This window comes from Diceros bicornis, chromosome 18 (assembly GCF_020826845.1).
Source record: "Diceros bicornis minor isolate mBicDic1 chromosome 18, mDicBic1.mat.cur, whole genome shotgun sequence".
Classification (NCBI taxonomy): domain Eukaryota; kingdom Metazoa; phylum Chordata; class Mammalia; order Perissodactyla; family Rhinocerotidae; genus Diceros; species Diceros bicornis.
Window position 1 is genome coordinate 36,965,692 of NC_080757.1, and position 26,676 is coordinate 36,992,367.

Genomic DNA, 26,676 nt, shown 5'->3' on the forward strand with positions numbered 1-26,676 from the left:
AAAACCATTGTAGATGTTCCTGGTTGGGTGGTTTTGTTGAATGACTCTCCTTCAAAGGATGATTCAGGGACTCAGGCTCTTTCCACCTTGTAAACCCTTCATCCTCAACGTGACCTCTAAGCTCACCACTCAATAGAAAGAAGCTCATGGGAAAGGCATGGCAGATACCTAATCCCCCTATATAGAGGGGATATATAGCTTCTCCTCCCTTCCACTGACCTCAGCTAGTCACTGGGTGCACCCAACCGCAGGGGCCCTGGGGAATGTAGTCCCAGGTTGCACAGTCACTTCCTGGCAACAACCCTAGCAACAAGCCACAGAGGACTTCCCCCCGTGCAAGAGAGGCCCACTTTTTTGGTGGCCAGATAGTCTTTTTTTGCACACCAATCTAAGTTCATTAAATTCCTTAAAATATTTCTAGTTGCATTTTTAAGGGTAATATATTCATATTCATTTTTTTTCTCTTTTTTAAGTACTTCACTTGTCTGATCTGATGAACAAAACTTCTCTAAGTACTTTAACCACCCAGGAAAACCTAATCAATTAAATTGATAAAATATTGTAAATCTCAAGTTCTCTAAAACCATTCCATCACTATTTATAAACTTAATATGTCTCATACATTTCTCTTAAATATCAAAAAATGTCTAGAATTTATTACCCAGTTGCTTACTAACACACAAATTATTCCTGAATATGACATAAAAGTACTAATACGATGGGTTTTATTTATTTTATCATCTCTATATTTAACTCTGAACTATCCAGGAATTAAAATAAATTGCATTACTAAGAAAACAATTTCACTTTACCCAGAAATAACTAGCAGGCTGAGTTGTTTATCAGCTGGACATTTTTTACTGGGATGCAAGACTTGACTCTCCATGATTTAAATAAATGCTCAGGGGCCGGCCCCGTGGTTTAGCGGTTAAGTGCGCGCGCTCCGCTGCTGGCGGCCCAGGTTTGGATCCCGGGCATGCACTGACACACTGCTTCTCTGGCCATGCTGAGGCCGCGTCCCACATACAGCAACTAGAAGGATGTGCAACTATGACAGACAACTATCTACTGGGGCTTTGGGGGGAAAAAATAAATAAATAAAATTATAATAAATAAATAAATAAATAAATGCTCGGCCAGCTGGGCCTTGCAAATGCGTATCCTACAATTGGGGAATTCTCAAAGGACCTATCCCTTTCAGTCTTGCTACACCATTACCTAATTTTTTTGTTAAATTTGAGTATACTGAAGGCTTCATCCTCTCCAAGATTGCATCTAATTTCCTCACCACTTGGATGAATTTTGCATTTCTTCTATTTTTTTGAGGAGCAGTAAGTTAAAGTAGTGAGAGGGGTTAAGAGCATAGACTCTAGAGCCAGACTGCCTAGGTCAAATTCTGTTCTACTCTGTAGCTGTGTGACCTTGGGCAAGTCCCTTAACTTCTCTGTGCTTCAGTTGCTTCGTCTGTAAAATGATGATAATAGGACCTAACTCACAAAGCTGTTAAGAATATTAATAGTTAGCAGAAGTAAAGCAATTAGAACAGTACTTGACATATGAGTAACTGCTATCTACTTATATATACTCATTTACTAACATTTTTAAGACTCTTTGTTGTTGTTACTGCTGTGGAGCTGATTCCGACACCTAGCAACACTGTGTACAGGAGAGCGAAACCCTGCCCAGTCTTTTTGCGCCGTCCTCTCACCTTGCAGTGCTGTATCAGACAATGCTCCACTGCTGTTCACAGGGTTTTCATGGCCAACTTTTTTGGAAGTGGGTGGCCAGGTCCTTCTTCCTAGTCTGTCTAGTCTGGAAGCTCCACTGAAACCTGTCTACCGTGGGTGACCCTGCTGATGTTTGAAATACCAGTGGCATAGCCTTCAGCATCACAGCAACATGCTGCCACCACAGTGTGACAACAAAGAAAGGGGTGGTGTGGTTCCCTGACGGGGAAACAAACCTGGGCCATGGCTGTAAGAGCACCGAATCTTAACCACTAGACCACCAGGGCTGGCTTTTTAAGACTCTAAAGTCTCTTAATGCTATTTCATTCACTCCTTCACACTGTTATGTAATTCCGCCGTAATGTCTTTACATTCTGTATTCTGTGTACATTCTCCTTCTCTCTCTAGGCATAAATGCACCTGAATGTACCTGCATCTCCTCCAAGGCTTTGTTTGACATTACACGACACACAGAATACATGTATACCTAGGGTGAGATGAGACAAATGGCTTGCGCAGCAAACTACAAGATCTCCGCGGCCCTGATCTCAATCACATCATTCTAGACTTTCCCACTAATACTCATTTCTAGAGTAAACAAGGAATGAGATTTTCCTCAGAGACAGAGAAAGACCAAGATGGGGAGATGGCTTCCACAATTCCCACCATGTCATTTTTCCCTTGAAAGCAAACACCACCAGTTCTAACCTTGGATCAGAATGCCTGGAATTGTTTGGACTCTGTGCTGGTTGATTTTAAGTGTCAACTTGACTGGGCCATGGAATACCCTGATATTTGGTTAAGCATTATTCTCTGTGTGTCTGAGAAGGTATTTCTGGGGGAGATTAATATTTGAATCAGTAGACTGAGAAAAGCAAGTGGCCTTCCCCAATGTGGATGAGCCTCATCCAAGGGGTTGAAGTCCTGAATAGAACAAAGAGACTGAGTGAGAGAATTTCCTCTCTCTGACTGACTGTCTTCGAGCTGAGACATCCGTCTTCCGCCTTCAGACTCAGACTCAGACTAGAACTTGCTCTCCTGGTTCTCAGGCCTTTGCACTTGGACTGGAACTATCCCATTGACTCCCCTGGGTCTCCAGCTGGCCAACCACAGATCTTGGGACTTCTCAGCCTCCATAATCACATGAGCCAACTCCTTATAATAAATCAATCAGTCTATCTATCTGTCTGTCTATCTATCTATCTAAATCTAAATCTCTATCTCTATTTATATTTATATTTATATTTATGTTTATATAGATAGATACAGATTTATCTATTTATGTAGATAGATAACAGACCTGTTGGTCTGTTGGTTCCGTTTCTCTGGAGATCCCTGACTTATACAGAATCCTAGCTTGGAACATCCATTCTTAGGAAAGAGATCTGAAGCATCAGGATCCCAACAGTGCTCCTCTCTCTGCACCAAACTCTTCTATGTGGCTTGGCCTGGGGCTGGGGCTGGGATTGGGAAGGAGCTTAGGGGAAGTGTGCTGGGGGCCTCAGGTAAGAGAGACACGTAAGGGGAGAAAGCTCTGCCCCACTTTCCCCGTTTGGGGAGCTGCTGCCATAGTCTTTCCACCATGAAGAGAAACACTAGGTAAGACAGTGGAGGAGGAAAACAGTATGAGCTTGGGTGCTCAGTGACACTGGGGAGTCACTGACAATTCTGAGGAGCAGGCTCCTCTGGCTTCAGGCAAAGCACTGACCAATGCCCTGCTGCTTAAGCCATTCTGGCCAGGTGTTAATTGTAATCTGTAAAAAAAACATGTAATCTTAATCTTAACGTGACCATAAAGTTCCCCCAACTCTTAGAGTCACCTCTGTAGGTGACACACTAGACATGGAGTGAAGGACAAAGAGGCATTTACGAGACTCCGCAGTTGCCAGTTGGGGCTATCAGCATCAGCAGAATGGAGGTGACAGAACCCTAAGCCAAGATGCAAGAGACTCGATTCTGACAGAAGCTCCAGCTGTGCCCTCCTTCTCTATGTGTCCTTGAGAAGGTCGCGTCACCTCTCAGGGTCTCAATTTCTACTCTCTCCTCTTGCCCCATTCTTTCCCTATTATATGTACAGACTCTTAAAATCTCCACCTTCTCCTCCTACCAACACCCAGAATTAGGATAAAGATAAGAAGAATAAATATTAATTTATGTATTTATGACATTTTGCAGATGATTCAAAGATGAGAAGTGTAGCTAATATACTAGATGACAGAAACGAGACCAAAAGAAATTTGGCTCTATCTAGTAACGCCTGAGCCTATTCTGATGAAATCTGCAGGGATAAATGGCCAGAGGGGCACTCAGATCCCAAACACTGGTGCTCCATTACAAGAAAAGGGACTCAGAACATAACTGCCCCAGCTGTGAAAAAGATGGGGGCATTGGTGTCAACTCTAAGTTCATTATGAGTCAAGAGTGGGACCTGGTGTGGTCCCTCCTACTACATATAGTGCAAATCTCACCTGTTACTTGGGTCCCTCCCTGCCCCTTCTCAGGGCCCCGCCCTATCAATTACCTCCTCTGTCTCCTGTATCTTTAATTTCTCCCTCTCTACCAGACCCTTACAGACACTATACATGTTCATGCCTCTCTCATGAAAAAAGAAAAATCCTCCCCAATTTTTTCTTCAGCCACTATTCTCCTCCCTCTCTTCACAGCCAGATTTCTCTGAAGAGGTGTCTATATTTATTGCCACCATTCCTCCACCTGCCACACACTCCTCAATCTCCCTATTATGGATTCTACTCCACAGTGTCACAAAAATTGCCTTTGGCAAGATTACCAATGACCTTCACGTTGCTAAGTCTAATGTACGATTTTCAATCTTCATCTTTCTCAGTCTTGCAGCAGTGTCCTCACAATCCTAAGTGTAGAGAGTTGGGTTATATACACCCCCTTCTTCCCAACCACTGATGGCTTCCCAACCATACCACACGTAGTAGATTGCATTATTGTTCCCAGTTATTCACCCTTCCTTGTATCCATACCCTTGGTGATGCGAATTTGCAGTTCCCCCCATAGAGGAAGAGTATACTTCCCCACTCTGCTGGTGCTGGGACTGGCCACATGACTTGCTTTGGTCAGTAGGGTAGGGGAAGATATGACAGTGTGCCAGAATGAGTCCAGGACTTCAGAGGTGTGGGAGATCAAGATTTGGCCACCCTGAAATATATCTCTTTACCTTGGTTGCTTTCTCTGACGGACATTTGACCTCCCCCACTAACTGCTAAAGAATTTGACATAGTGGCTCCTTCCTGGAACAGATCTTCCATCTGATGGCTGTAATATAATGTAAAATAGATGTTACAACAGGAAAGGCACCAACAAGCCCATCTTATCAGAAATTCTGTCTCTCTGGCCACAATCTCTGGATGGCCCTGCCAGGAGTTGCCAAACAAACATTTAGATTTATAAGGGAAATCTCCATTTGTAAAGGTATCTCCCTCTCTGTCTTGGGAAGAGGGGGGATGACCTCATTTCTAGAAACTTATCAGTGTGGAAGGTGAGGCCTTAAATCTGCATAATAACCTTACTCTTGTTTACTGTGCTTTAGTGGTAATGTCCTGTAACTGACTCCCCCCACCCCCAACATCCTCCTTTGTGTTTAGCTCAACATGGTACTTAAGACGAGAATTTCTGCTATTGTGTTGAGAAACGCAGTGTCCCTGCTTTCTCCCATGTATACATGTTATTAAACTTGTTATTATTTTCTCCTGCTAACCTGTCTTGTTAATTATTTGGCCAGTCATAAGAACCTTAAGGAAAGGGGCAGAGGGGGATTCTCTCTCTTCCCCCAACAGAGGCATTGCATGTTTCTAGTCACATTGCTGTGTTGCTCCCATTGCCATGAGGGAAAAAAATGCCCTGGTTCCAGAAGAATGAGAGACACATGATCAGAGCTGCTCCAGGTGGCCCACTATCTTGTTAGCACGAGTGTGATAATTAGTGCTTTCTGTTGTATGCCTGAGTTTGGAGCTGTTTGTTACACAGTACTGCTGTAGCAATAGTAGCCTGATACACTGTGCCTTTCCCACAAAACAGTCATGGGCCTCAAAGTTAGTCAGTCTAGATATCAAAGCTGTTCATCAATGGCTGTCTTAAGTCTCTTCTTCCATTTCTTCTCTTCCTATATCTTGGCAGTAGAAGACGAATGGAAGTTTCTAGGAAGAAGACATGTCAGCTCTTAGAAAATTGTGAGGACCCCTCATTTCCACATCAGAGTTTGGGATTGGGGATCTGTGGGTTTGGACCCCATGGGAGGTGTCTTCAAATATTATCACAGCTTTTTGGTCCAGGAACCACCATCTGGAACTTAAAGTAACCAAATTTTGTTTCAGTTTCCTACCACTTGCCGGGCCAGAAGGAAGATTTTCTTCCTCCTGCTGGAGCAGTAAAGTAGTTACACTTCCTGTTTGGGAGGGCAAGGTACCTCTCTTCCTGTTGGGATCTGTAACTGTGTAATAAACAATTGACACTGTAATTGAAGTCTTCCTGTGTGGGAGTTATTGAGGGTGGCATGGTAGGGCATGAGAGCTCCCTCTACAGACCTTTTCGACTCCAATTTTAGTTGAGGTTTCCTTTATTAATTTTCACAGTATTTGTGACCCTAGATTCCCAATGGTCAGTATTTGTAACCATAAATATTAACACAGTTTCCTATACTTCTGAAAACAATAAAATGCTCATTATTAAATTTTGAAACGCCTTCCAACTATTTCTGTTCTTTTATGAGTTATGTACCTCCTTGACACTGGCCCCAAAGTTTCATCAGCAGCAGTAGTTGTAGCCATTTTTCATAGCTAAGTCATCTATAAAAGTTTTATTTCTAAATTATGCTATCTTTGTAATGCCAAGCTAGTGTAGTTTCTTCTCATCTTTGTGGCCCATCCATGAAAAAGTGTGAGGGAGAATTGAGCTGGCTCCGTTAGGTAAGTACCCTTTACGTTTTTATATATGAACTTGAATTATCTGGCTATAAAAGGGACTGCCATGGCTGGATGAGGAGATTAAATAACATCTTGGGCTATAATCCCTCTAACAGAGACCACGAGTGCTCATCAGTATCAGTGTTTTCCTCTTCTTCCTGACACATGGCTCAGTAACATCCCCCAGCCTCCGCCGTAGTAAGAAGCCACACAAACTTTATGATGGGGTTACCCTCACGCCCTCTTCCATTTGGCTCTAACCATTACCCATTGTAACTGATTCATAACATCCCAACCAGTGGCTGCAATATCCTCACTCATCTCCAGGTCTGTGGTGTGGGACCACATGGTCTTTATGCCATCATGCCCATCAATTTCAGGCCTATTGCCTGGATTTGGAAAACTTATTAAATACCCATCCCATTCATAAATCCTCAATTCTCCATAGACCACTGACTCCAGGTTCTACTCATGTCCCCCAGACAAGTTAAGAAAATCCCTTGGTTTCTCAGAGCTGAGACTCACTTAAGTGGTTCTGTTCTGCCCTGTGGCACAGGCCCCAGACAGAAAGCAATGGCAGACATGTTTTAGGTGCACTGTTTTTTATCACCTGGACCTGGCATTCTCTTTCTAGAATAAGTATGGGGACCATGGTACTAGGTGAACCAGTCACAATGACAATTAAAGGTGCATAGGAGGCTTTTGTCCGTGCTTAGAACCATTCATCTGTTACCCAGCATACCTCCGCTGGCTCCTGACTTCTCTAGAGCTGCTGTGCCAAAGAACAGAATGACCTCCCACTCCAAAGGACACCTAATGGCATTGTCCGCTTGTAATCTGACTCCCTTGGGAATACTACCAAGTTGTGTTGGTCCTGTAGTTGATTCAGAGGTTTCATGGAGACCCAAGTAGCCAGGTGATGGCTGTGTAGAGCTTGTGAGCAGTTCACTACAAAGGTGTTTCATTCAACCAGGTGGCACTGCATAAGCCTCAGGGTACCTGATACCACAGGGTTTGGTTGGGTACCTGGTGGCAGTGTTGTGAGGTCTCAGGCCTGGAAGCAGCGTGGTATTTTTCCTCTATAGTTAATTCAGCATAATAGTAAAAGCCAGAACCACACCACAGTTAGAAATTGAATCCTTAAAACAATGCCAGAACATTATGGAAAAAACAACAGGCAGATTTGAAAAAGATTCAAATAGAAAGTATATAAATGGAAAAAAGCATTAAAATGAAAACCAGTGGATAGATAAAAACTGTTTGGACTTAGCTGAAAAGAGATTCCATGAACTGGAAGACAGATCTGAAGAAATTCCCCAGAATGCTGCAGAGAGTTAAAGAACTTAAAAAAAAAATGAAAAATAGGTTAAGAGACAGGAAGGTTAAACGAGAAGGTCCAGAAGACATCTAATGGGAGTTCCGTTAGAAAAGAATAGCAATAATAGAGAGTCACAATATTCAAAGAGTTAATTGCTAAGGATTTTCCAGAATTGAAGAAAGGAGTATGCATCCTCAGTTCGAAAAACACACACCAAGTTCTGAGCAGAATAAATAAAAACAAATCAACATATTGTGGTGAAACTGCAGATCGAGGATTAAAATGGAAAACTTAAAAACCACCAGAGAAAGAGGCAAATACTAATAGATTTCTAACAAGGAAATGATGTCCAGACTGGCAGCAGCCTGCTTATTAGCAACACTAGATGTCAAAAGACATTTCAGGGCCGGCCCCGTGGCTTAGCGGTTAAGTGCACACACTCCGCTGCTGGCGGCCCAGGTTCAGATCCCGGTGCGCACTGTCGCACCGCTTCTCCGGCCATGCTGAGGCCGCGTCCCACATACAGCAACTAGAAGGATGTGCAACTATGACATACAATTATCTACTGGGGCTTTGGGGGGAAAATAAATAAATAAATAAAATCTTTAAAAAAAAAAAAAAAGACATTGCAATTATATTTTGGAGATCCAGCTAGTGCTCAGGGAAAATAACTCTCAATTTAGAATCTATACGCAACTTCAAGGGTGAAGTAAAATAGACATTTTTAGGCTTACAAAGAATGAAAGGGTTTTTTCAACCCCTAGATCGCCTCTGAGATATCTACTAAAAGATGTGCTTGAGTGAAGGCAAATATACCCAGAAGGAAATTAGTGGGATGCAATGAGGAATAGTAAGATTAGAAATCAATAAAACAAACTGATGTGTCTAAATAATAATTGATTATAAATAAGGACTAATTTGTGCCTAAAAACCTAAACTTAAAATATTTAAATATTTGTAAATTGAAATATTAGAAAACAAGATCATAAAATATGAAGAGAGAAAGTTTGGAATACAGTAAAAAAAAAATGCTAAGATTCTTATCTTACTCAGAAGGAGGAAAGATATTTTGATCAAAATGAGTTTTGTTTTGTTTTGGTTTGTTTTGTTTGCTGAGGAAGATTTGCCCTGAGCTAATATCTGTGCCAACCTTCCTCTATTTTGTTTGTGGGTCACTGCCACAGCATGGCTGCCGAAGTGTGGGTCTGTGCCCGGAAACTAAATCTGGGCCGCTGAAGCAGAGTACGCCGAACTTAACCACTAGGCCACAGGGCCAGCTCCCATCAACATTACATTTTGATGGAAAAAATATAAGGATAAGTACATATGTCAAGAATGTAAGAGTAATAATTAAAAGTATAGAAATAGATGCATATCTTCCAAATGAAGAGAGAAGGGGGGAAACGGAGAAGAAAAATTTTCTTAATCCGACAGAAAACAGAAAAGCAGTAGGGAGTGGAGGAGGAAAAAAGCATGGGTATCATAAAATTCCAAATAAGATATTAAAAATACATCCAATGATATTAGAAATCATAATAAATATGAGAAATAAACTCATCTATAAAAGACAGCCTATCAATTTGAGTTTTTAAAATGAGCCACATGATCCTTGTAAGGCAGACCCAAAACCAAAATAAAACAAAACAAAAAGGACACGGGAAGGTTAAACATGAAAGGATGGAAAAATATTTACTGGGAAAATAGCTAAATACAAGAAAGCTGGTAGGGCAATACTAAAATCAGACAAAATAAAATTTTAGACAATGAATATTAACAAGTGTTGGTATGAGAATCTGGAAATCATCTGTCCCCTTATAACAGAACCTCAAAAAAATAGAAAGAACTAGAAGGAGAAATTGACAAACGTCCAATTATAGCTGGAGATTTTAACATAAACAGTTAAAGTAGAAAAAATTCTAGTGAGGATTTAGTAGAATTGCACAACCCAATTAACAACCTTGATCAAATGTGTGTGTGCACATACACAGACACATATACACACATAGATGTACCCCTAAGATAGAGAATACACATTCTTTTTAAGCATACACATAAACATTTACAAAATAGACCATTTACTGTGCCCAAAAGAAATCTCAAAAAAATCGTAACTTACACACCACATTCTCTAACCACAATGCAATGAAGTTAGAATTACACACACACACACATACACACAGGCCAGAAACTCCTACTGATTTGGAAATTGAGACACACACATAAATAATGCACAACTTAAAGAGGAAATCTCAGTGGAAATTTCTAAATATTTAGAAATGAACTATGGCATGATTCTGGATTTTACGAATATGCTGAATTAACTACAGAGGAAAAACACCATGAGATGGGAAGATTGTGAAAAACCCCAGGGGTGGTGGGGTGGCTGCAAGGTTAGGGCAGTAGCTTTGGCTAGAGGCAAGCTGACTGTGGGTGTGTAAACTCCCAGAGAGGAGCTGTTGCAGTGGTGTTATTGCTTCTTCCCCACCATTGCCTTGGGACAAATAGTGCCTGCCCCACACCTATAGTGATTCAGAGCTGGTCCAGGTGTCCTCAGGAGTAAAATCAGGGCAGCACAGGTGCAAGTGAGAGGCTAAGGAAAACAAGTGCATTTGACTGTGCTTTCAATGAGAACATTCCTCCTTGTGTACTAGGATTTTCACATCCCCAAACTCCAGGTCATGGGGGATGAGATGCAAAAATTATTCAACCAGGCTATTATGTGTGTGAGGGGGCTACTTCATCCTTCACCCCTTGGTTCCCCAATCCATGCATTCAGGTTAAGGGGAAGAAGCATATACTGGCCACTGGTTTAAGGCATGTGCCCTTTAGACCTGGGCAAAAAGAGCCCCTGACTTGAGCCCAGCACTTCAGAGGCCCTGCTCTGTTTCTCCTGTGGGGGCACCCTCATGGGATGAGGAGTCTGGGCCAAGGGAATGTACCAACCTGGAGCCCACACACCCCAGGCCACTCTGGGTGCCCAGGACCCTGGAACTCCCTGCCCTCCAGAGTCTGCACAGTCCTCTTCCCTAGGCTTGTGCTGCCACCGTCAGCATACACACCTCTAGGCTCATGGAGTGGCCAAGGGTTGGCTGTTTGCAGGGCATGTGGATGGAGCTTGAGATATGAAAGTTTGGGTGTCCATACAAATTGATGGAAAGACAAAGTCAGTGGTTGGAAAGGGAGGGGCTGGTCCATAGGCTGCACCTGGGGGCTGGCTTACCTTGTGCTACAGATATCCAAAAACTCTAAATTCAAATCTGAGTTTCCAATTCATTAGGAAGGTGTATTTGTTAAGATAGGAAGGCAGAACATACTGTATTTGACTGTTAGCTTGATTTATAACTTCAAAATATTTAGACATATGGTATGTCTGCCTCTACGTATATTCTTGCCTTACCCTTTCAAATGTTAGGGGTGGGCCCATGTACTGTATGCTATAGGACAGAACCCCAAAGTCACGAGGTATTGTCTCCCAGGTAGCACATAACTGAATCTTCAGCAGACTCTCCTGCTGTTCTGTCAGCCACTGTGGTGGGGCCATTCGTTAAGACCAGGAGTTCTGTGAGCATAAGCCCGTTGTCATACTTGCTTCACCATAAAATGTATCCCCTGGTTGGCATTCCACATTTTATGGGGAACACCATGGTGATGGATGAAGTATGCTGTAAGGCCATGACAGGGAGTGCTAGCAGAAGCACTTGAGGGTAGGGCAGGCAAATCTATACCCAGAAGATGTGTCTTATCCTCATGTGGACAAAGCACTGCCCCTCTATGATGAGAGAGGGTCCAATGAACTCCACTTGCCTCCAGGTAGCCAGCTGGTTCCCCAGGGAATTTGGGGAGCTTAGTATTAGTCTCTGCTGTTTAGGTTGGGCACTCAGCAGTAGCTCCTAAATCAACCTTGGGATGGGAAGAACATGTCTCCACTATGGCCACTTTGTACATGGGACCCCATTGAGCATGCTCTGGGGTAGCTGGGCAGAGAAAGCAAACCCATGCAGGGAATACATGTCAATTCCATTTAGGAGCTACCCCCTCCAGGGTAGAAAGGGTCTGATGTAATCAACCTGCTTTTGAGTGGAAGACTGGTCTCCCCAAGAGATTATACCATATTGAGGGCTTAGCCGTGCTTTCTGCTGCTGACAGGTGAGACATTCAGCAGGAGCAGCAGAAGCTAGATCAACTTGGTGACATGAGCCCATGTATAGGCCCATTCATAGCTTCATCCCTGGGGCCGGCCCCATGGCTTAGTGGTTAAGTGCGCTCGCTCCGCTACTGGCAGCCCGGGTTCGGATCCCGGGCGCGTACCGACGCACCGCTTCTCTGGCCATGCTGAGGCCGCGTCCCACATACAGCAACTAGAAGGATGTGCAACTGTGACATACAACTATCTACTGGGGCTTTGGGGGAAAAAAAAATGAGGAGGATTGGCAATAGATGTTAGCACAGAGCTGGTCTTCCTCAGCAAAAAGAGGAGGATTAGCATGGATGTTAGCTCAGGGATGATCTTCCTCACAAAAATAAATAAACAAACAAACAAACATACCTTCATCCCCGCCACCATGGCTACTCTGTCCATAGGCCTAGTGGCAAGCACCAGGGAGGGAGCTGGGGCAAGGACAGAGGCTGGCTGACATCCACTGAATGAGTCAGTGTATCCACATGGTTGTTCAGTGTCTCTGAGGTGGATGCCCTCTGATGGTTATTGATGGAAAACATAAATACATGCACACTAATGCTCACTCCCATTGGTCCATCCACATGCATCGTGGAACCACACCACTCGTCTGTCAGTAGCTCACAAAGAAGAACTAGAAGGACTTACAACTAGAATATACAACTATGTACTGGGGCTTTGGGGAGGAAAACAAAAAGGAATATTGGCAACTAGACCTCCTTTCTCCAATCTTTCAGTCTTGCTTCTTCCACGCCCCAGACTATCTAGCGAGTTATTCTTCATTGTCCAGGAGTTCATAAGTATCTTTATCTCTGACCACTTTTCCATCTATACAAATTTGATGACCACATGAGGACTCAGAAAAAAAACTATGATGCTGCTGTTAAGACACAGCTTGTATCAGTTAGCTTTTGCTGCATAGCAAATGTAACTGCGGGCCCTCCAGAACCAATTCAACTGACCCCATCTTATCAACAGAGTAATTAAGAGTGGTTTTTCAGAAACTGAGACCCCTTGTCCAGTTCAGGCTGGTTGAGACCACCAATCCATCAACTGGGCCTGTGCAAATGCTCAATAAGTGACCTTTTTGACATCAAGGAGCTAAAAACTCCACTCTCGGATCATGAGGCCACTGCCATTTTGTGAACATGTGTCCTATGAAAAGGCATGAAGCTTGACTACACTTGCACAGATCATCAATTACGTCACTTCCTCTTACCTCCAATCATCTTTTCCCACACTTCACACCACTTTGCTCCCTACCCAATATATATACTCGAGTCCCCGTTTTCAGGGAGGCGGATCTGAGATTGATTCTCCCGCCTCCTCACTTGGCTGCCTTGTGATTAAATCTTTTCTCTTTGCAAACTCGTTGTCTCAGAGATTGGCATAATTGTGCGGCAGGCAAAATGAACCTGGTTTGATAACAATTTGGTGAGCCAGCCAGGAGGAAAGTCCTGATGGACTTTTTTCCCCATAGTTTATCAGCCCCTTGGCAATGTGGAGAACCTGTGGATGAGTCCAGCAGCTGCCCGGGACCACTTGTCCCAGGGACCATTCCAGGATTTTTTCATGGCTTGGCACTGCTGGCTCCGGTGCCTAACTTCACTTTGCAATAGAGAAATGGTTTCTGGGTTTGGAAGATGTCTGTTCAGTGAATAACTTCGATACAAGTGACCAGATTCTTATCTCTTCTTCCTTCTAGTTTGACTTCCAAAAAGGAAGCTTTGGATTGGCCTTCATTGTGAGGGTCTTGGTTTCGAGACACCTGATATTTTCAAGATCTGGTTCTAGCTGCAGCATAAATATACTTTTGACCAGTCGTGCCTAAATTCTGACACAATGGGAAATGCTAATTTGATCCCCACCTATAGCCCTCTGGGCTACATTATCCAAAATTTGGTGACTCTGGTGTGACTGGAATAGTCACTGGCTCCTCTCCCTGATTCCAGCCTCTCAGCTCCCAATAGGTGAAGCAATGGGCTGCAGCAGCACCTCCTGGGCTGACTCACCTATGCTGCTGGAGGCTTGCGAAAGGGAGGGAAACCAGGACTGTCCTTCTCGGTGCTTGACTGCCGGACTCTCCCCACTGACTCTTACCAAACTGGCACCTACAGCTGCACTTAGCCTTTTGTCTTCTGCTGCTTCGTTCAAGTCAAGGGGGATCTCCCAAGAGCCAACATAAAGTCTACCTTTGGTTTAGTATCAGAATAGGGTGTGTGCACCCACACAGGACTGAGGGAGAAGAGGGGCTTCTCCCCAGGAACAGACTAAGGGAAAGGAGAGGCCTTTCCCCAGGAATGAACTGAGGGAGCCCCACTCCCCAGAAAAGGACCAAGGGAGCTTCTCTCCTCGGGAACAGTTTTGCCAGTCCCTTAAAGGATCCCCTCTCCTAAGCACCAGTACCCGTCTATGAGGGAGGGACTGGGTGAGGGGTCAGGGATGCCTGATCACCCCAGGTCACAGTCAGGGTCGCATGACCCTCATGGCCAACACACCTCAGTGGGAAGTTTCAAGGTGGCGATGGAAGGAGGTGAGAACAGCTGTTCAGGGTTTTTGTTTTGTTTTTGTCTTTGTGCTAATCTTCTTCCAACAGGACCCTCTGGGAATGATGGGCTTTGTATACAAGTGATTACATCTCTTATGCCTGACTGTATTTTAAATTATATTGTGGGGATAACTGTAAATGCTTGGATCTTTGGATCAAGATAACCTAGGATAATTTAAAATTACAGTGGCCACTTTGGGGCTCCTTTGAGTCTCTAAAACTTGTTCATTGGCTATTAGAAGGAACGTTCCAACTAGGTAAGATCATTTAAGAAGTGCACTTATTAATTCATGGCTTTTACAGATACCCCTGTATCTACCTTCGAAGGAGGACCCAAGACGGCCCCTCCCAAGGTTAACAAGACTCTGAAAGAGTTTCTGGGAAATTGCTGCCCTTAATCAGTCAAAGGGAAACTAAAATAAAAAGATTAATGGAGTTGTTTAATGCTTTCAGGAATAGTTACTGTTTGTGCCAGCTAGAACTTGACAAGATATTTGAAAAGATTTAGTAACTTATGATCAGGAATTTGGCCAAGCTGATATTTAAAGCCTGATAGGAATTTTTTTGGTCTTCTTCCCTAAATTAAGATAAAACTATGTACCCAGAGGGAAAGAAGCAAATTAAGGATAATGTAACTGGATGGGCGTGTCAGTCCCTTGACAAGTAACTCATCTCCCCTATTAATCTCAAAAACTCGTGACCTCTCCAGGACTTATTATCTAGACTACCCCCGACTCCTAAGACTGAAAGAAAGAAAGAAAAAAAAATGAGAAAAGAAGCTTTTGGAGATGCAGACTGCTATGAAAGTGTTACCAAACCTTTAAATGCTCAAGTTCGTGTGCCCAATGCACAGGAAGCCAAACACTGAGACATCAGTGCTTGGAGGTGGAAAACAGTTTATCTGAATTGGCCAAGATGAGAAGGTGGGAGCATGGGTTGTCTCAAATCTGCCTTAACAAGAGAAAAGGGCAGGGGTTTTATAGAGCTAAGGGGTGTGGCAGGAGGAGTTTCAGAGAAATAAAGGGGTAATCCATGTTTCTTTCCCAATAAGCCCCTGGGCAATCTGACTTCTGGGCATCAATGGCAGCTAGGGGCTGGTTATCTGGTGATCCTTGAAAGCATTCTCTTTATTCTGTAAAACAAGCTCATAAATCCTTGTGACCCTTGAGTTACCCCTCAGGTTAAACAGGAAAACAGCAAATTAACAGGATTAACTTCTTTTCATAACAAGGTTGAAAGGTAATCTTATTGAATATTTACAGTAACCCTTAGGTACCCAGCTTTGAAAGCACCCTTGCCTAAAAATCTAAGGAAAAATTTTAAAACAGAGGCTATAGAATCTTTGTTGTATCTGTCTGTTATTTATGTGTGTGTCTATATATATGTTATGTATGTGATATTTTTCTACCTCCAGATGGTATAATTTCTAAAAGCTCTATTTAATTGGCTTAATGTAAGTGCTTACATAAATTATTTCTAAATGTAATAGAAACTAAACCAAATGTCTTTCAAGTTAACATGATATAAGTTAATCTTTGGTAACTGAGAGCTTGTTTAAGATTGATGGTTTGATTAAAATGGACATGTCCTCAGAGTTATCAGCATTATGATGCAGACTTGCAGCCTTTATTCTATGTTTATTGGTCATCTAAGCTGATGTTATCTCTATTACAAAACTGGTTAGCAAAAATAATAACTTAAAATGATAGCTAATTTTGTCTAATGTCTCATGAAGTTTTATAGGGAACCTAAATAATTACTGGGAAAGAGTAAACTAAATAGATGTGGAAAAGGTAAAAGTGTTGGGTGAACTTTTTAACAATAATTATGTGTTATGGCATATACATTAAAGATAACTTCCAAAATCTCTCTGGTATCTTGAAAATTTGAAGTTTTGCTAGGTGAAATTAAATGATAAAAAATTCATTGAATATCTGGGTTGTTTTCAAATAAGAAAAAATACTGAAACATTATTGTTAAACATGTCTAAGTTTATCTACTTTGGCTTCTTATTACAGAGAAAAAATGGTGTTTGGACCTATTAGTAAACATATCTTGTATTTTATTAAAAATTGTACTATGAAGTAGCATGTTCCTAGAAATTATGAAAAGTATTTACAAATTTGCCAAGCCACAGAATGCTAATGTAAAAGACAGTTCATTATTGTTTACTTCTTAGTTTTCACTAAAAATTAATGTCTGTAAGGGTTAAGAATTCTAATTAATATATGCAATTAAAGCTACTAAAAATTAATAAGGAAAATACCTTTGTATTCAAGGAAGTAAGATGTATGTTTTCAGTAAAGAAGCTATAAATAATGGAAATATTTTCATTTGTTTTGTTAAGAAAGATAAATTTGGGGGCTGGCCCGGTGGCGCAAGTGGGTAAGTGCACTCACTCTGCTGCAGCAGCCCGAGGTTTGCTGGTTCAGATCCCAGGTGTGCACCCATGCACTGCTTGGCAAGCCATGCTGTGGCGGCATCCCATATAAAGTGGAGGAAGATGGGCACAGATGTTAGCCCAGGGCCAGTCTTCCTTAGCAAAAAAAGAGGAGGATTGGCAGATGTTAGTACAGGGCTGATCTCCTCACATACAAAAATAAATAAATAAGTAAAAAAAAAAAAAAGGAAAGATAAATTTGGCCTAAAGTACTAGGAGAGAAACAAAAGAAGGCATGGGACACATTCTGAATGTAAAAAGAAAGTTATAGAAGGTTTATGGAAGAGGAACCCTGAAGAAAGAGTTTTGTACATGGTCAAATTGCCTAAGATTGAAATGAATTTAATTAAGTGAATGAGTTTTAATATCAAAAGTAAGCTGGTGCAGAATTAGAATTTGGTTTTCTGGGGCCGGCCCAGTGGCGCAAGCAGTTAAGTGCACGCACTCTACTGCGGCAGCCTAGGGTTTGCCGGTTCGGATCTCGGGCGCACACTGACGCATTGCTTGGCAAGCCATGCTGTGACAGCGTCCCATGTGGAATGGAGGAAGATGGGCACGGATGTTAGCCCAGGGCAAGTCTTCCTCAGCAAAAAAAGAGGAGGATTGGCAGATGTTAGCACCAGGCTGATCTCCTCACAAAAGGAAAAAAAAAAAAAAGAATTTGGTTTTCTGTCTCTTAAAAGGATAATTTTCCTGGACTTTTAGTCTGCTCTTGATAATGAGAAGATAAAAGGTTTTTCTTTACCTTTGAGTAAATCTACCTAAAAGACAGAAATTCTATGTTTTGTCAAAATAACTTCCTATGTTCTAAAAGGCTAAAATCTTTCTATTAAAAGAACTAAGGTTGTTTTTACTGTTTGCCTTTAACATCTGTTGTCACTTTGGTTAATGGATAACTAAGCATTGTTTCATAGACACCTATGATATTATGTGGGTAAATGTTACTGCTATAAGTGTTTTAAAAATTATATAACAGGGGGCCAGCCCGGTGGCATAGCAGTTAAGTGTGTGCGCTCTGCTTCAGCAGCCAGGGGTTAGCAGGTTTGGATCCCAGGCATGCACCAATGCACTACTTGTCAAGCCATGCTGTGGCAGCATCCCATATAAAGTAGAGGAGGAAGGGCACGGATGTTAGCCCAGGGCCAATGTTCCTCAGCAAAAAGAGGAGGATTCGCATCAGATGTTAGCTCAGGGCTAATCTTCCTCACAGAAAAAATAAAAATAAAAAATAAATAAATAAAATAAAAATTATATAACATTCCTAAAATTCTGATCTGTCCTGGTTGTCAGCTGTAATTCTAGTTATTATCTTGAAATGTTGTACGTCACAGAAATAGCCAAGTTTCTTTGTAAATTTCCCTTCTTGAGTCTTTTGTCATTTGCAGATAGTTGTTGTTTTACTTTGATGTTGTTGCAGATGTATTTCATCTTCAGAGATACTCATGAAAAGGACTCTGACACTAACTCTAGAATGAAGGTTTCTGATAAACTATCAGACAATAAAACTGAACTGAGTAAGAAATTACAGAACTCTAATGGAGAACCTGATGGCATCATAAAACTGCTAACAGAAGATCAAGAATTGATTACATGGGGCTAAATGAACTGATGATTTAATTTTCATGACTTTTCGTTTGAAATATTGATGATTTTTTAAATATTTTGTTTTTCCAGATTTAAGGAAATTTTTTTCTCTTTTCTCTTAAGCTAATTATGACTTATAGCAATTTGGTAAATTATGTCTTTGTAAGCAGAATTGAAACATTTCTCTTTTCCTCCCTACTTGATCCCTCCAGAATTTGGAAACTCTTGATGAATGAATATTCTTATTTTCATGGCAATATAGTTATTTGCATAACTTCAATAAGAATCTGATCTCCTTATAGCAGGACACAATTGAAAACATTGGTTATATTACCAAGGCTTTGACTGGAATGTCATATTTGAGAGAAACAGGCATGGACTCAATGACCAGACAGCTTTGAGGAAGAGATTGGACTTTATGGAATAAAGCCACTTGGAAATATTGGCCTGGTACCTTGCTTACAGGGTTCCCATCAACCTTACTAGGTGAGTAAAGAAGGTCACTTCCTTGGCAGGTGCAAAGAACTTCAGGATATTTGGAGGAACTTCAAGAGAAGAGAGGAATTCATCCAAATCTATAGGTATTGCAGGTAGAATCTGATGACAAGTCCTTAGCTTGGCTTTCCTGGCCTTGAGAGGCCTTTAAAGTTCAATCTGAGATTCTTCATGAAAAGTTCCAGCAAAGCAGATTTGAAAGAGCCTATATGACGAATTGCTATTCTTGCTGTACTTATGTAAATAATTGGGCCAAGTTTATTGAAACTAGACTTATTTTGCCAATCAGTGACTCTTAATTTGGCTATCTTTGGCAAAAATGAGGGTGATTTTAGAGAGAAAAATTATGTTTCAATAAAAACTATAGTACACATTCATGGATATTAGCTTCTAGTTCTGTTGATTGTCTTTGAGGTTATTTTCTAGCTATAAACCGGACTGGATGCTGAATTCTTCTGGTCTCCTGAAATATCTGGCTACAAATCTCCAAACTAATGTTTTCAATTTATTTTCCATCATTTTCATTTGAAATCATTGAGAACTAAAACCATTCTTTTTCCTGAAGCCCTGAAACTGAAGCTGGACAACTTATACAAATTTAAGAGAGATTCGTGTCTGTTGCTGTGTAAGTCTTGACATGAGTACAGTCATGTTAGACCATTCCATTGACCTATAGCCACCAGCACACAAAGAAATATAAAGCTGCTTTCTGTGTGGTGGGAACTGGCCTTTCTCCCAGGAACTGGCCCTTCTCCCATGGAGAGAGTTGCAAGTCGTAACATTTCAAGGCTCTTTGGGCATCATAGCTCTGGATAGAGTGGCCATCTGTGCCAGGCTGGGATGATAACCAGGGAAACCAATGCACGTACACAACTGCTGGGCTGGGATGATAGCCAGGGGGCTCAGTGCACGTACGCCACTGATAACCATTTGTGCATGGGAACACTAAATGCTTGCTCTGCAAACTCTGTAACTGCTTACTCTGCAAATTACTGATGCTATATAAACTGCTGGAAACCGAGGCCTGGTGAGAGTCTCACCTGTGGAGGGGATGCCTTGCCCAGGACCTCTGATGATTGGATTCCCACCCAGCCATGTCAATTGAAGGAACTCTCCCTGGCAGTGGGGCGTGGATGTTGTGAGTAACCGATATGATGTGTTCTCTTTTCAGTCAAGCTGGTGTTTCTCTTTCCAGTTGATTTGTGTCATTTCCCTTCAGTCAATTTGGGTGTTTCCCTTTCCAATCGATCTGATGTTTTTCCCTCTTATTATATGATCTGTTTGAATCTGCTGCTATCTCAGTCAATGCAGGTGTTTCCCTTTCCGATCGAGCTGGTGTTTTTCCCTCTTATTATTTGACCTATTCAGATCTGTTTGCAGACTATCACCTTTACTCTCCTCTATATAATAAAATATACCTTCAGTCCATTTGTTTGGAATGGAAAGTTTCTTTTACATCTCCGATGGAATCCCCCGAACCTCTCAAAACATAATTGGCGCTGTGAGCAGGATTCAATTAAGGAGATGGCTTTCCTGTTCAAACAAAAGGTAACTGAAGCCAAGGTGGAAGAAATTCCAGGATGGGAGGACCCTCTCTTTTGCACCCTGCCTGGGGAGTGGGCTCGTAGGACAGGATTATGTGAATCTTGGGATGTTCGTCTGCGAGATATTAATCATTGGATGTGACCAAAGCTTTGCAGATGGTGGAAAACAAGAGATGATGTTTCTTTTCTGGCACAGCGAGGTTGATGTTTGTTGACTGCTTATGGTCGGGCTATAGAAGATAAGAATAAAATACAAAGGGAGAAGGTACTCTTAGAAACATAAGTTTCAGATTTGCAGTCCCGGCTGATGTCACCCAAAATAGGAACTCTTTCCTTGCCATGAGCCTGGCATTCTAGTTTTATTTGGCCCCTCTTATGTGACAAATAGAGAGCCTGAATATGTATCCAATAATTTGGCGAGCCAGCCGGGAGGCTCTTTGCCCATGGCTTGGCGGCCCTGGGCTGGGTGGGATGTCCTGGAAAACAGTCCAGCAGCTGCCTAGGTGATTTGCTCTAGGGACTGCTCCCAGTACTTTCCATCTGACCCGGCACCACTGACCCTGGTCACATTTTCTTATGACAGGGAAACAGGCTCTAGAATTATTTGTTTGGTTGGCTGGTTGGTTTTGCTTACACTGAGAACTCCCTTCCCCTCCATCTGAGGTCCTACCTCTTTAAGAGTCAGGGCTATCCCTACTGGAATGGAAATAATTATAGGACTTTTACCCAGAATCTGTTGGATGCACCTATCTGTTTTGTTTGGGATCCCATTTGACTGTCTGTTATGTATGTTTGTAATTCTAAAGCGGGGGGGGGAGTTCCATCTGTCCCCAAGAAAAGCCCTCTGGGCCACCTCTTGGCTAAATGGGCTGACTTCAGCTAGGAGCCCATGTCCAAGAAGAAGATAGTTTTTTCTTGTAACACTACATGGCCACAATATTCCATAGACTCCAGAGAAAAAGTGACCAAAATGGGGCAATTTCAGTTTACCCAAATTGATGTATTTGCTTATGCAATTGGAAAAAGCCAGCTAAAAAGTTAAACAACCAATGGGAAGCCTATTTTAATCTTTTGAGGCTTCTAAATAAAATCAGGAATACTGTACTGCCTCTTTAAAAAAAGTAATTAAACATGCCAGCAGCTGAAACTGAATCTGCTGCTCCTCTCTCCTCTCTTGCTGAGCTTCCCCACTTCAACTCCCCCAGAATTCCTGATCTAAAATTAAGCAAGTGAAAATAAGTAAACTTTTGAAGTAACTTAAAATTGTAACGGCTATTCTGGAGAACCTATGTTTCAGATGAGTCCGCCTTAAGGGTCACCCTTAAAAGAGAGGATTCAAAACCTCTCACAATGAAATGCAATATTTAAAATATACAGAAACTTCTAAAAGACAAAGTTATTTCAAAAACAGCTTCCAAAATCTTTTTGGTAACTTGAAGCTTTTTTGCTAAATTAAGTCGATAAAAATTTATTGAGTCTCTGGGTTATTTCCACATAAGATAAAACATTAAAAATCAGTTAGTAAGCATAGATTTGTCTACCTTTGGTTTCTTATCACAGAGAAACTGAAAGATGCTTGGGTTTATTGATAAACATCTTTTGTACATGGTGAGGAATTTTCTATGAGAAAGTACATATTTCTGGAAAGTCTGTATACAAGAAAAGCAAAATGTATGTTGTCCGTAAAGAAGGTATGAAGAATAGAGATATTTTTGTTTGTTTTATTAAGAAAGATAAATTTGTCCTAAAGTACTAAGAAAAAAAAAGAAAAGAAGGCATAGGACAAATTCTAAATGTAAAAAGTAAGTGACAGAAGGCTTGTGGAAGTAAAACCCTGAGGAGTTTTATACATGGTCAAGCTGGCTAAAGTAAGCTGGTGGAAAATTAGGATTTGGCTTTCTCTTATAAAAGTAATTTTCTTAAACTTTGGTCTGTTTCTTGATATAGAGGTTAAAAAGGTTAAAAGGGTGTTCCTTTGAGTAAGTCTATGTAAAAGACAGAACATCTATGTTTTGTTAAAATAATTTCCTATGGGACAGAGATTGGATTGCTGGTTGCCGGGGGGGGGGGGGTGGGGTGGGTGGGGGGTGAAGGGGATGGTTCGGTACATGTGTGTGGTGATGGATTGTAGTTGGTGTTTTGGTGGTGAACATGGTGTAATCTGTGCAGAAGTGGAGGTGTAGTGATGTACACCTGAAATTTTTACAATGTTGTAAACCAATGTTACTGCAATAAACAAAAAATTTAAAAATAAATAAAAATAAATAAAAATAAAAAAATAATAATTTCCTATGTTTAAAAGGACTGAGTTCTCTCTTTTAAGGTTTTTGTTATTTGACTGTTTTAACTCTCTGTTTGCCTTTGACTGTTGCTATTGTCAACTTGATTAAATGAATAACTAGGCATTGTTTCCTATTTGACCGTTTTAAAATCTTTTGAAATTTTTGATAAACTTCTGCCAAAATTAAAGTCTTTTTTTAACTTAAAAATAAATTATAAAAATACATATGATTATGGTGCCAAAACACAATTGCTACTGTATTTCATGTTGATGCTCACAGTTCTTTAATTTCTACAGGAAGACAGTATAACTCTCATGCTGATCAGCTGGTGCAGATTCGTGCAGCGCACAACTCAGGCTTAGCACGATGGGTTCACGAAAAGAGTGGACACTTGGGAGAACAAACTTCATACAGGTAGGCACAACAAAGGGGAATCCTTGTCACCCATGAAGATATTGCCACTGCAGTACAACAATGTCAATTTTGCCAACAGTTAAATAAACGAGGAGTTCCACACCCCTACCAAGGTCGTATTCAAAAGGGATTATTTCCCACCCATACCTGGCAAATAGATTTTATTGGACCATTGCCAAATTCTTGTGGATATGTTTATACTTGCACTGCTGTTGATACATATTCTGGTTATTCATTAGCTATGCTGGCTAAAGCAGCCACCCAACAGAGTGCCATAAAATTATTAGATACAATTAAGTTATACTATGGAACACCAAGGCAAATTCAGAGTGACAACGGTTCCCAGTTTACAGGTAAGTTAATTCAAACTTATACAGGGAAAATCATATAAAATGGATTTATCATATACCTTATTACCCCCAAGCTGCAGGCCTCATAGGACGAATGCATGGATTGCTTAAACAACAATTGAAAAGACTCAGTCATGGCTCATTAAAGGGGTGGCACAACCATCTAAGTACTGCTCTAAATATGTTAAATAACAGACCGTTAGGCCCTAATGAGACTCCCCTGTCAAGGTTATTACCAGCAAAGATTACAGAAGTGGCAGCCGCCACTCATGAGCTTATGATCTTAACACATTGGCCATTGACTCAACCTGATAAACTGCCTTTTCGTGCCACGGCGGAAGCAGCTGGATTGAACTTATCCACTGTTTATTCTATTCAATTGCCCCCTAAGAAGCAATCTATAGTCCCTACTGGGATAAAGGTACAATTTCCCAAAAACACTTTTTTTTTTTTTTTTTTTGTGAGGAAGATCAACCCTGAGCTAACATCCGTGCTAATCCTCCTCCTTTTGCTGAGGAAGACCGGCTCTGAGCTAACATCCATTGCCAATCCTCCTCCTTTTTTTTCCCCCCAAAGCCCCCCAGTAGATAGTAGTATGTCATAGTTGCACATCTTTCTAGTTGCTGTATGTGGGACGTGGCCTCAGCATGGCCGGAGAAGCGGTGCGTTGGTGCACGCCCGGGATCTGAACCCGGGCCGCCAGTAGTGGAGCACACGCACTTAACCACTAAGCCACGGGGCCAGCCCCCAAAAACACTTTTGGTTTGCTGAAAGGACTCTCTGGACTAGCAGCAAAAGATATTGATGTACTAGGAGGAGTCATTGATCCTCCAGATTACCAAGGAGAAATAAAATTTATATTATATAATGGTAGTGACACAGTCCTAACTATAGAGTCTGGGGAACGAATGAAACAATTATTGGTACTTCCCCTCCTGACTCCGAATGTGTCACAAGGACAACCTCCAACTGAGTTAACTAAAAGAGGAATGCAAGGATTTGGGTCTACAGATGGATGGAAACCTGGAGCAAAAGTGTGGGTGACACACCCACCCAATGCGGCTCCCTGCACCACAGAAGTAATGGCCCAAGGGCCCACTGCAACACTCATAGTCATGTATCCAGGAAATGAACAATTATATCATGTCCCTAAAAATTCTGTTTCTTTATGTGAATAGATATTCCTGCTGCGCTCGCTATGCTATACTGCAACTCCATGTCTGCTGCAGACCTACATGCCAACTAATGTCTCTGTAGGACAACCCTTGACCGTGCACTGCTGGACCAGCTGCTCTATAGTGGGACCTGTAACCTGGACTATGAATGGTCGAAAAATTTGGTCTCAGAAACATCAAACAACTTCTCAGTATAAGCCTATATCTGATCAATCACACAGAACTAATTATAATTTCTCTATTACCCTGACTTCTGCTGCCCTCTGTGATGGGGGCTGGTCTGGACTTCTACAAGCTAATTTGTTTAGGCCTAGGTGTTACCTTATCTAATGTTATCTTTGATGCTGTACATGATTTGCAAATCAAGTTAATAATATTTCATATTCTAAGGGGTTATTTGATTGGTTACCTTGGGGTTTAGGCCCTTTGTTGTGAGATAGTTTTGTAATTATTGTAGTCATTGGATTTTGTGGTCTTGGGTGTGCCTTATGTACTTCTGTATGAAGTTCATTGTCTGTGCATATGGTGTCTTATGGTTAATGGAGACGGCCACGGCCGAAAATGTCTTGACATGGGTACAGCCATGTTTGGCCGTTCCATTGACCTATAGCCACCAGCACACAAAAAAATATAAAGCTGCTTTCTGTTGATGGGAACTGGCCTTTCTCCCGGGAATTGGCCCTTCTCCCATGGAGAGAGTTGCAAGTTGTAACATTTCAAGGCTCTTTGGGCATCGTAGCTTGGGACGGACTGGCCATCTGTGCCGGACTGGGATGATAACCAGGGAAAACAATGCACGTACACAACTGCTGGGCTGGGACAATAGCCAGGATGCTCAGTGCACGTACGCCACTGATAACCATTTGTGCATGGGAACACTAAATGCTTGCTCTGCAAACTCTGTAACTGCTTACTCTGGAAATTACTGATGCTATATAAACTGCTGGAAACCGAGGCCTGGTGAGAGTCTCACCTGTGGAGGGGATGCCTTGCCCAGGACCTCTGATGATCCGATTCCCGCCCAGCTGTGTCAATTGAAGGGACTCTCCCTGGCAGTGGGGCGTGGATGTTGTGAGTAACTGATCTGATGTGTTCTCTTTTTGGTCAAGCTGGTGTTTCTCTTTCCAGTTGATTTGTGTCATTTCCCTTCAGTCGATTTGGGTGTTTCCCTTTCCAAAATGGATCTGATGTTTTTCCCTCTTATTATATGATCTATTCGAATCTGCTGCTATCTCAGTCGATGCAGGTGTTTCCCTTTCTGATCAAGCTGATGTTTTTCCCTCTTATTAATTGACCTATTCGATCTGTTTGTGGACTATCACCTTTACTCTCCTCTATATAATAAAATATACCTTCAGTCCATTTGTTTGGAATGGAAAGTTTCTTTTACGTCTTCGATCGAATCTCCCGATCCTCTCAAAATGGTAAGCTGGTCAGAAAGATACCTGAACATCCAACATCATCATCAGAGACACTTCAAACTGCAAAAGATGATTTGACCATGACATCTAGCGATCTTCTTGACTGGCTGCCCCCTGGGCTCAGAAACTGGTTTATAATTTGCTCCAGCTATTAAGTTTTTTTTCTTTTTACTTCTCCAGAAATGCTTCTTATTAAATACCTGGTTACTTGCTTTCATAATATAAGCCTACCTTTGGGAGCCCACCTGCATCACCACCTTACTAAGAGAC

General features: G+C 41.7%; 1 long non-coding RNA gene across 1 annotated transcript in view; it reads left to right on the forward strand.

Annotated features, from left to right (window-relative positions):
- LOC131417374 (uncharacterized) overlaps window positions 1-26,312 on the forward strand; it is a 33,260-nt gene extending 6,948 nt beyond the window's left edge. Inside the window, exons 2-3 of the long non-coding RNA XR_009222713.1 lie at window positions 23,343-23,460; window positions 24,989-26,312. This is a non-coding gene — a long non-coding RNA (uncharacterized LOC131417374). The remainder of the gene's footprint in view (window positions 1-23,342; window positions 23,461-24,988) is intronic.
- The last annotated feature ends 364 nt before the right edge of the window (window positions 26,313-26,676 follow it).